Source organism: Bos mutus, chromosome 1 (assembly GCF_027580195.1).
Source record: "Bos mutus isolate GX-2022 chromosome 1, NWIPB_WYAK_1.1, whole genome shotgun sequence".
Classification (NCBI taxonomy): domain Eukaryota; kingdom Metazoa; phylum Chordata; class Mammalia; order Artiodactyla; family Bovidae; genus Bos; species Bos mutus.
This window is the reverse complement of record NC_091617.1, coordinates 72985480-72993743: the sequence shown is the minus strand read 5'-3', so window position 1 is coordinate 72993743 and position 8264 is coordinate 72985480.

Sequence of the window (8264 nt, the reverse complement as noted above, 5' to 3'; positions counted from 1 at the left end):
TGAGCACATAATCTTTCTTTTCCAGAACTAAGGCAGCAAATACACAAGGTGAACTGGGAGCCTCTTTTATGGCCAGGAAGTTATGAAGTGCTCACACAAAAACACACAACAAAGACAAAAAGAAAGATGATGGGGATATTGAAAGGGCACTGGAGAAACTGAAAGAGTTTTCAAGGGCCGAAACAATCTGAGAAACAAAATTTTTAAATTGGATTTGGATTATAACCCAAAGTATAAATTAACTACCCATGAGTCCACATTGATATAAACAAAGGATAAAGTAAATAAATAAATGGGGAAGAAGAGACAAATCTCTGAAACCGAAGAATCCACATACTGTGTGTAGATACTGCCTCCTTCAGGAGGGTTACACAGCTCCCTACTCCCTAAGTGTGGGCAGCTCATCGTGACTACCTTTCACAGTGACTGCAAAGTGAGGGAAGGAGTCAAAGAGCAACTTGGCAGTGGAGATGCTGACAAATACTAGCGCAGTCAGGTGACCAAGGTTCAGCATCAACAGTCCTAAATCATGTTCACAGTATGTACTCTTAACAAGATGAGATGAGAGTGATACTTTACCTCTGTGATATTCTTCTCTCAAATTCATAATAAAAGTCTAATAATGAGAAAAAAAATAGCCAAATCTCCATAGAGGGACAATGTACAAGATACTTGACCAGTATACCTCAAAAAGATCATCAAAACAAAGAAATTTCAAGAAATTGTCACAGCCAGGAGGAACCTAAGGAGCCACGACAACTACGTGAAATGTGGTATTCTGGAACAAATACAGAACACCACTGACTCGATGGACATGGGTTTGGGTGAACTCCGGGAGTTGGTGATGGACAGGGAGGCCTGGCGTGCTGCGTGCGGTTCATGGGGTTGCAAAGAGTCGGACATGACTGAGCGACTGAACTGAACTGAAGGAGACTTCAATAAATTACAGACTTTGGTTAGTAATAATGTGTCAATACTGGTTCATTAATTGTGATAAGTGTACCATGCTAATACCAGATGTTAGCAGTAGAGAACAATGGGTTTGGAACATATGGGAACTCTATACAATTTTCACAATTTTCCTGTAAATCTAAAACTATTCTAAAATTAAAAGCTCATTCTTTAAAAAGTAGTATGAATAAAAGTTTGAGTCACTGGAAACTGCTTATTTTAAATATATAGCAACTCAACCTTTATCATCTTGTTAAAATAATTGAAGCCACCTTGGTGGCAATGTCAGGATTTAGATCTAAATTGATAGTATAAACTGGTTTCAGAAACAAATAGTACCTTAGTTTAGTGGGATAGCTCTGCCCTCTAGTGGCTTAATATAATGTCTACAATTTGTGTCAAAGGACAGCCTTCAGCTCCAGTTTTGAAGTTTGAAAGCCTAGACAAGCGTCAGAGCCCTTGACCTCCTGGAGCATATCTCCACTTCATTCATATACATAGATCTTTGCCCTTTGAGTGGTATCTGAAGAAAGGGACATGAATAAATCAGCTGATGGGAACATAAATAGCATGAATAGGCAAGAATTGTGTTAGTCACTCAGTTGTGTTCAGCTCTTTGCAATCCCACGGACCATAGCCTGCCAGGCTCCTCTATCCTTGTAATTCTCCAGGCAATAATACTGGAGTGGGTAGTCATTCCCTTCTCCAGGGGATCTTCCAGACCCAGGGACTGAATCCAGGTCTCCTGCATTGCAGGCAGATTCTTTGCCTTCTTTACACCATTGGACAATGTGAATAGAAAGTTTCAAAACTATTTCTATACCTTTACCCAGTCATTTCATTTTTGGAAATTGTTCTTCAGAAAGTAATACAGGTTATAGTAAAAGGCTTAAGCTATTTTAAGAAATGTTTCATATAACAGTGAAAAATTAGAAACAAAGTAAATATCGAACAATCAGGGAAGTATGGAAGGAAGTAAAGAAGGAGGTGAGAGAGGAAGGAAGGAAGGAATGTAGGAAGGGGAAAGGAAACTATACCTACATGATAGTTTTATTACACAGTCAGTAAAAACATACCCAAGAATATTTAATGGCATGCTTAAACTGCTTGTGATAGAATGTTCAGTAAAACTCTATAAACAGTGTGATAAAAACTTTAGGGACTAGCATACATGATCACACATACACATACATGCTATGCTATGCTATGCTAAGTCACTTCAGTCGTGTTCGACTCTGTGCCACCCCATAGACGGCAGCCCACCAGGCTCCCCCGTCCCTGGGATTCTCCAGGCAAGAACACTGGAGTGGGTTGCCATTTCCTTCTCCAATGCATGAAAGTGAAAAGTGAAAGTGAAGTCGCTCAGTCGTGTCCGACTCTTAGCAACCCCATGGACTGCAGCCTACCAGGCTCCTCCATCCATGGGATTTTCCAAGCAAGAGTACTGGAGTGGGGTGCCATTGCCTTCTCCGTACACACACACACACACACACACACACACACACACACACACATATAAACAATGATACGTATTTCTTAGGTCACAGTGTGCAGGAAATGTAACTTTATGTTTTTATATCTCAACTTGATTTTTTCTTTTACTACCTCATTGTGCCTGATGGCAGGAAATGAATCTAGTCCACTATGAGTTAGCTAAGTCATGCCAGGATACTCCCAAGCACTTTGTGTTTAAACAGTCAATTAAGGATTTCCCCCTTTCCGCTTCCTTCCATCAGATTCCGTTCCCCAGATGTTCGTGTCCCAGAGCGGGGAAGACTGGTCTTTCACTGTCCTCCGTCCTTCACTGGCACAGGTTGAGCCATCGTTTGCATACACAGTCATTTGCATTTCTAGGCTTGCATCTTTTGAGACATCTGTGGCTCCACTGTGGGTTGTACCTCAGCCTTCCCTCAGCCCTTCTCCACACCTTTAGGCCAAATGAAACACTAGGGACTTTCCAAGCCTCCTGGACCACCGTTAATGTAGGGGCTGGGCCCCTGCTAGGCTTTTCCTGCCTCATTCGCTTCTTCACTTCTGCTGTGAACTCCGGACTTCTCTGTCAATGTCATTATCTTCTCAGACTTCCCCAGGGCTCAGGATCCAGTTCTCTGCTTGAGGTGCCCAGCCCCACTGCCCTGAGCCATCTGTCATTCCACAAGGTACAGGTGTGTCTCTGGGACTGACACCAGCACGAAACTCAGACTTCCCAAATCTCTCCTTCCTCAGCTGTGAAATGTTTCTCAAATCTGTGACCCAAAAACTAGACCTTACATCATTTGTTCTGCCAAAGTCTACTATTTATAGAGTAAAATTTAGCTTTTGTACAAAAAAATCAGACTCTAAGACACAGAAGGACTTCTCTGGTTGTCCAGTGGTTAAGACTCAATGATTCCACTGCAGGGGGCACAGGTTCGATCCCAGGGCAGGGAACTAAGATTCTGTATGCTGTGCAGCATGGCCAAAAAGGAAAAAAAAAATCATTGCTTAAAAAAAGGGGGGGAAAATGACTCAGAAATCCTTTTTCTCTAAGTAAAGTGTCTTTCGGAAATGTCAAGTCTATTTCAAAAACCTAAGTACTGATGATTGTCTCGTTTCTTTCTCTTTGCTTTCCTATTGTAAACTTATACTGACTGTCCATGGAAAAGTCTCGCTGGTGATTAAGCAATTTGGGAAAGGAAAGGAGTAAAAAGAAGTGAATATATGTACACGTACACAAACATTTATGGATGCTTAAACATATGTATTTATATAAAGAACAGGAAAATCAATTCAACAAAAGGTTTTGATGGTTACCTATACATGTATCCCCACATTTCCTAAATTCCTAGAAGGAATAGGTTTCGACTCATCAGAAAAAGAAAATGGTATATAAAATAGTATATAAAATGGTATATAAAAATAAATCAATGAACAAAGTCTCTGACTCCCAGCATCACCACTCACAGTGGAGGAGGAAAAGGATGGTATCCAACCCATCTGTTGGCCTCACCCAAAGGCCTCTTCTCTTCAGTCTCTGTGTTACATGATCTTTGACCACTTTCTTCTTGAACCCTCTCTTTCCCTCAGCTTTCACAGCACCAAGGTCTCTTAGCTTTTTTCCTAGTTCTTTTATCCACCTCAATTCTGAGTCTCTTGCTGTAATAAAATGAGACACTTGCAGGTTCTTGGAGGGAAACAGGGCAATCTACCTGAGGGAGTACTGTCTAAATTTGTGGCCAGAGGCTGTACTATGGTAATAAAGATGACTGCACATTTACTTGAATCGGACAGGCTCTGTGACTACTTTATCCAATATGCCAGATGTGACACTGACGAGGTCACACTTTAAGAGACTGGCAGCTTCTACCTCTGTCAGGAGGAATCTTTTCTCTAGGAGTCCTGAGCCACAACATGAAAGGTGAACTAGCCTGAGAATAAATACTCTGCTGCAAGGAGCCCAAGCTAACCATGTGATATGCCATTTGGAGACAGGTAGGGAAGATTGAAGCAAGAAGAGAAGGGGATGACAGAGGATGAGATGGTGGGATGACAGAGGATGAGATGGTTGGATGACATCACCAATTCAAAGGACATGAGTTTGAGCAAGCTCTGGGAGTTGGTGATGGACAGGGAAGCCTGGCATCCATGTGGTCACAAAGATTCGGACGAGACTGAGCAACTGAACTGACTGACTGACTGAGGATGAAAGGGTGGTTGTTTTAAGTCACTAAATTTTGGGTAGCGTCTATGCTGCAATGGATAATTAGAAAAGATTCCTTCCAATAAAAGGGGGCTAATACTATAGTAGCTCTAGGAGGAACTGTAGTGAGAATTACCCTCACAATAGGTTCCAGAGTTTCTATGGGGGGCTTTTCTTTTTAGGAAATTACCTTGATAAGCCAAAATAAGTCCCTAAGAGGATGAGGTGGTACAGAGAAATAAAAAGATATAACTAAAACACCTTGAATTGAAAATGGACAGGCATTTGGAGACAGGGAAGAGCAAAAAAAAAGAGAGAGAGAGGAATGCAGTGATAAAGGAAGATAAATGGGAAAAGGGGCAAATAATGTGGTCAGAAGCTAGAAAGCAAGTTGCAGAAATGACCAAAAGATTTTTTGAAAACATGAGCATCTAACAAATTTGATTTATTTACATATTTGTGATGAAAATCTATTTCTCCAGAACTTCCATAAAATTCGGTATTAGCATTAGATTAGAAATTAAATTAAAGATTAAAAAAAGATTTTAATAATTTACATTAAAAAATTTTGATGGAAATAGAGAAAAATGATAGCTGCATGTATACAGACTTGGTGAGAACAGAGACAACAGGTGGCAGTTCCTACATGGTATTAAGTTAGAATAGTGGTTCCCAACAGGGAGTGATTTTGTACCACCACCCCATGAACTACAGGGAACATTTAGTATTGTCTGGGCACACTTTTGTCATGACTGGGGAAACGGCAGTCATGACATTTGAACTGGTATTAAGTGGGTAGATACTGGGGATGCTGCCAAAAATTCCTTCAGTGTACTATACAGCCACCCACAATAAAGAACTGTACAGTCCAAAACATCAATAGTCCCAAGGTTGAGAAATCTTGATTTGGGAGGATACAAAAGTTCTGAGTCAGATGTGTCTGTGAGAACCCAAATCTCCTACAGAATTAATAGAAATCTTGGAGAAGGTGTTAGACTCTGCAATCCATGGAGTAGAATTGCAGTCAATCTTATCTAAATTATCAGGGAAGGGTTATTGTAGTCAACATCTGGGTTATGATATCAAATAAGAAAATTGATTTGGTTATGGTTCTAATTTGCAAGTAACTGAAACTAACTCTGGGAAAATTAAGCAGGAAAGGAATGTATCAAGCAATAGTGGGTAGCTCATAGAATCCCTGGAAGAGGTGGAGAATATGGCCCAGAGGCTATGCAGAAAAGAACAGTCATAAACGCATACTGCAGAACAGGTCTATGGAGACAGTGGTGCTCCCGTCACTAGCACCAACACTGCTGGGATGAAGGGAGGAAGTATGGAGGTACTAGCAATTGTGATAGAATGGATGCTTCAAAAGAGAAAAGGAAAAAGAAACATGACGTCAAAAGAGTCTATTACAAAATATACAAATTATACAAATATACAAAATATACAAATACTGGGACTTCTGTGGTTAAGATTTCACCTTCCAATGCAGGGGGTGTGGGTTCGATGCTTGGTTAGGGAGCTAAGATCCCACATGCCCCATATCAAAAAAACAAAATATAAAACAGAAGCAATACTCCAACAAATAAAATGTTCCATATCAAAAAAAAAAATTTTTTTTTAAAAAGCATACAACTCTCTTTAAGCCTTAACATTAAAAAAAACCCTCAGCCATTTAGGCTAAAAGCTTCACTGTCACCTTTGACCTCATAATCCTAATCCAAGTCAGAACACATTGGATGATTAAAATATCCTCCTAAATGGGCTCTCTGCTTTTGTCTCCCACCTTTAACCAATACTACCAGCCACTGGCAGGTTAACCTCCACAGAGCATCACATGGATCATGGTGCTTCCCCACAACAAAATTACAAATTCCTTTTGCCAAAAGAAAAATACCCAAACATAATTTGACATCTTCAAAACGCTATTGTGTTTTGCTCTGAACCTACTTTTCTGTTTTCTCTTCCAGTACTCTTTTAGGCAAATGGTTTGCAAATGGAGCTGTAAATATATTAATACCATACTTGAACTTGAAAAAGTTCAAGTGTGAGCTTGAGAAAATGAACATATTTCTCTGAACCCATAAAAATAGAACACGGAAGTCATATAGTCTACACTGCTCCTTGGGAGACTAGAACGTGGAAATCATATGGTCTACACTGCTTATCGGTCTCACTGGTAGCCCTAAATCCAGTGTCCAGCATAACAGGAAGGTGAACATTAGAGCACAGTCTTTCTCATGTCTTTTCAGCTGATGCAGTGGGATTCATTTCCAAGTCCAATCTTTTATCAAATGGATCTCTAAGTTGCAACCCAGCATGTAGAAGTCTACATCCCACATAAACCTTTCTGTTAGGACTCTTAAAAGAACTAGGATTTATTAACAATTCTGAAAGTTGAAAATGCTTCAGTCTCTTTCAATCTCTCTGCATACAGTGTGTATTTAATGGAGCAGGTATAAATCACAGACTGTAAACTCAGGTATGTGATAAATATTGTGTTTATTTAAATCAACTGAATTTTAATTATGAGCCTTCATGTATTTGGTTTCTGAGAAATTCAATCACTTTCAATATGATGGTCCTGTTACAGAAAGTACAATAAAACTAGACTATAGGACTTGCCCAGTTGTCAGTGGTTAAGACTCTGCCTTTCAATGCAGGGGGCATAGGTTCGATCCCTGCTCAGGGAACTAAGGTCCCACATGCTGCAGAGTGTGACCAAAAAAAAGTTTTTTAATAAAAAATAAAATTAGGTTATTCTCTCTTTATGGAGAATAAAAGTAATAAAAGTAGGTTTTAGAAACAGAAGGGCATGAGTTAAAAAGTAATCTAAAACTATAGGTTCAATGGAAATATAGATAGCAATACTTAGAAAAAATATCTCATTTTTGGAGAGCAATGAATGACACTATTGTTATTATAGCTAATGCTTATAACATGAAGCATTAGCAGAGATAGGCACTCTCTCTGTCCATGTTCTCCTCAGTAGTTTTGAGCTTTACTGGTGGTTAAGTTGGACAAGGGACTATGTTCTGGCCAACAGAATGTGAGCAGAAGTGAACTTTGCCCCTTTTAACCACTCACATAGTGGTCATACTATGAAATCATTTCTAGCCCTTAAAAATACCAGACAATGCTCCATGCTCACCAAAGTGGCCTTGAAGGCCGCATGTTTCAGATGGTATAGGGTCAGGTGGGAAGCCACTTGGGCATCCAGGTCACCTGCCTTCAGGAGACCCTTCCTGCCCAGGGCACATCAGACTATCGTGTAAGAAGGAAATAACTCTATTGGGATTGAGTCCTTGAAATTTGAAAGTTTATCTTCTAGAGTAGCACATCTCAACCTATCTCAACCTACAATTATTATGTGTTTGCTCTGTACCTGGCTTTGCTTTAAATGCCTCGTATGTATTAACTCATTTTGTACTCAGATAGATACATCAGCATGTACTATAATGCCATAGTAACAGACTAATTTGTTGTTCGGTTGCTCAGTTACATCTGACTCTTTGAGACCCCATGGACTGCAGCACACCAGGCTTTCCTGTCCTTCACCATCTCACAGAGCTTGCTCAAACGCAAGTCCATTGACTCGGTGATGCCAATCATCTCATTCTCTGTTGTCCCC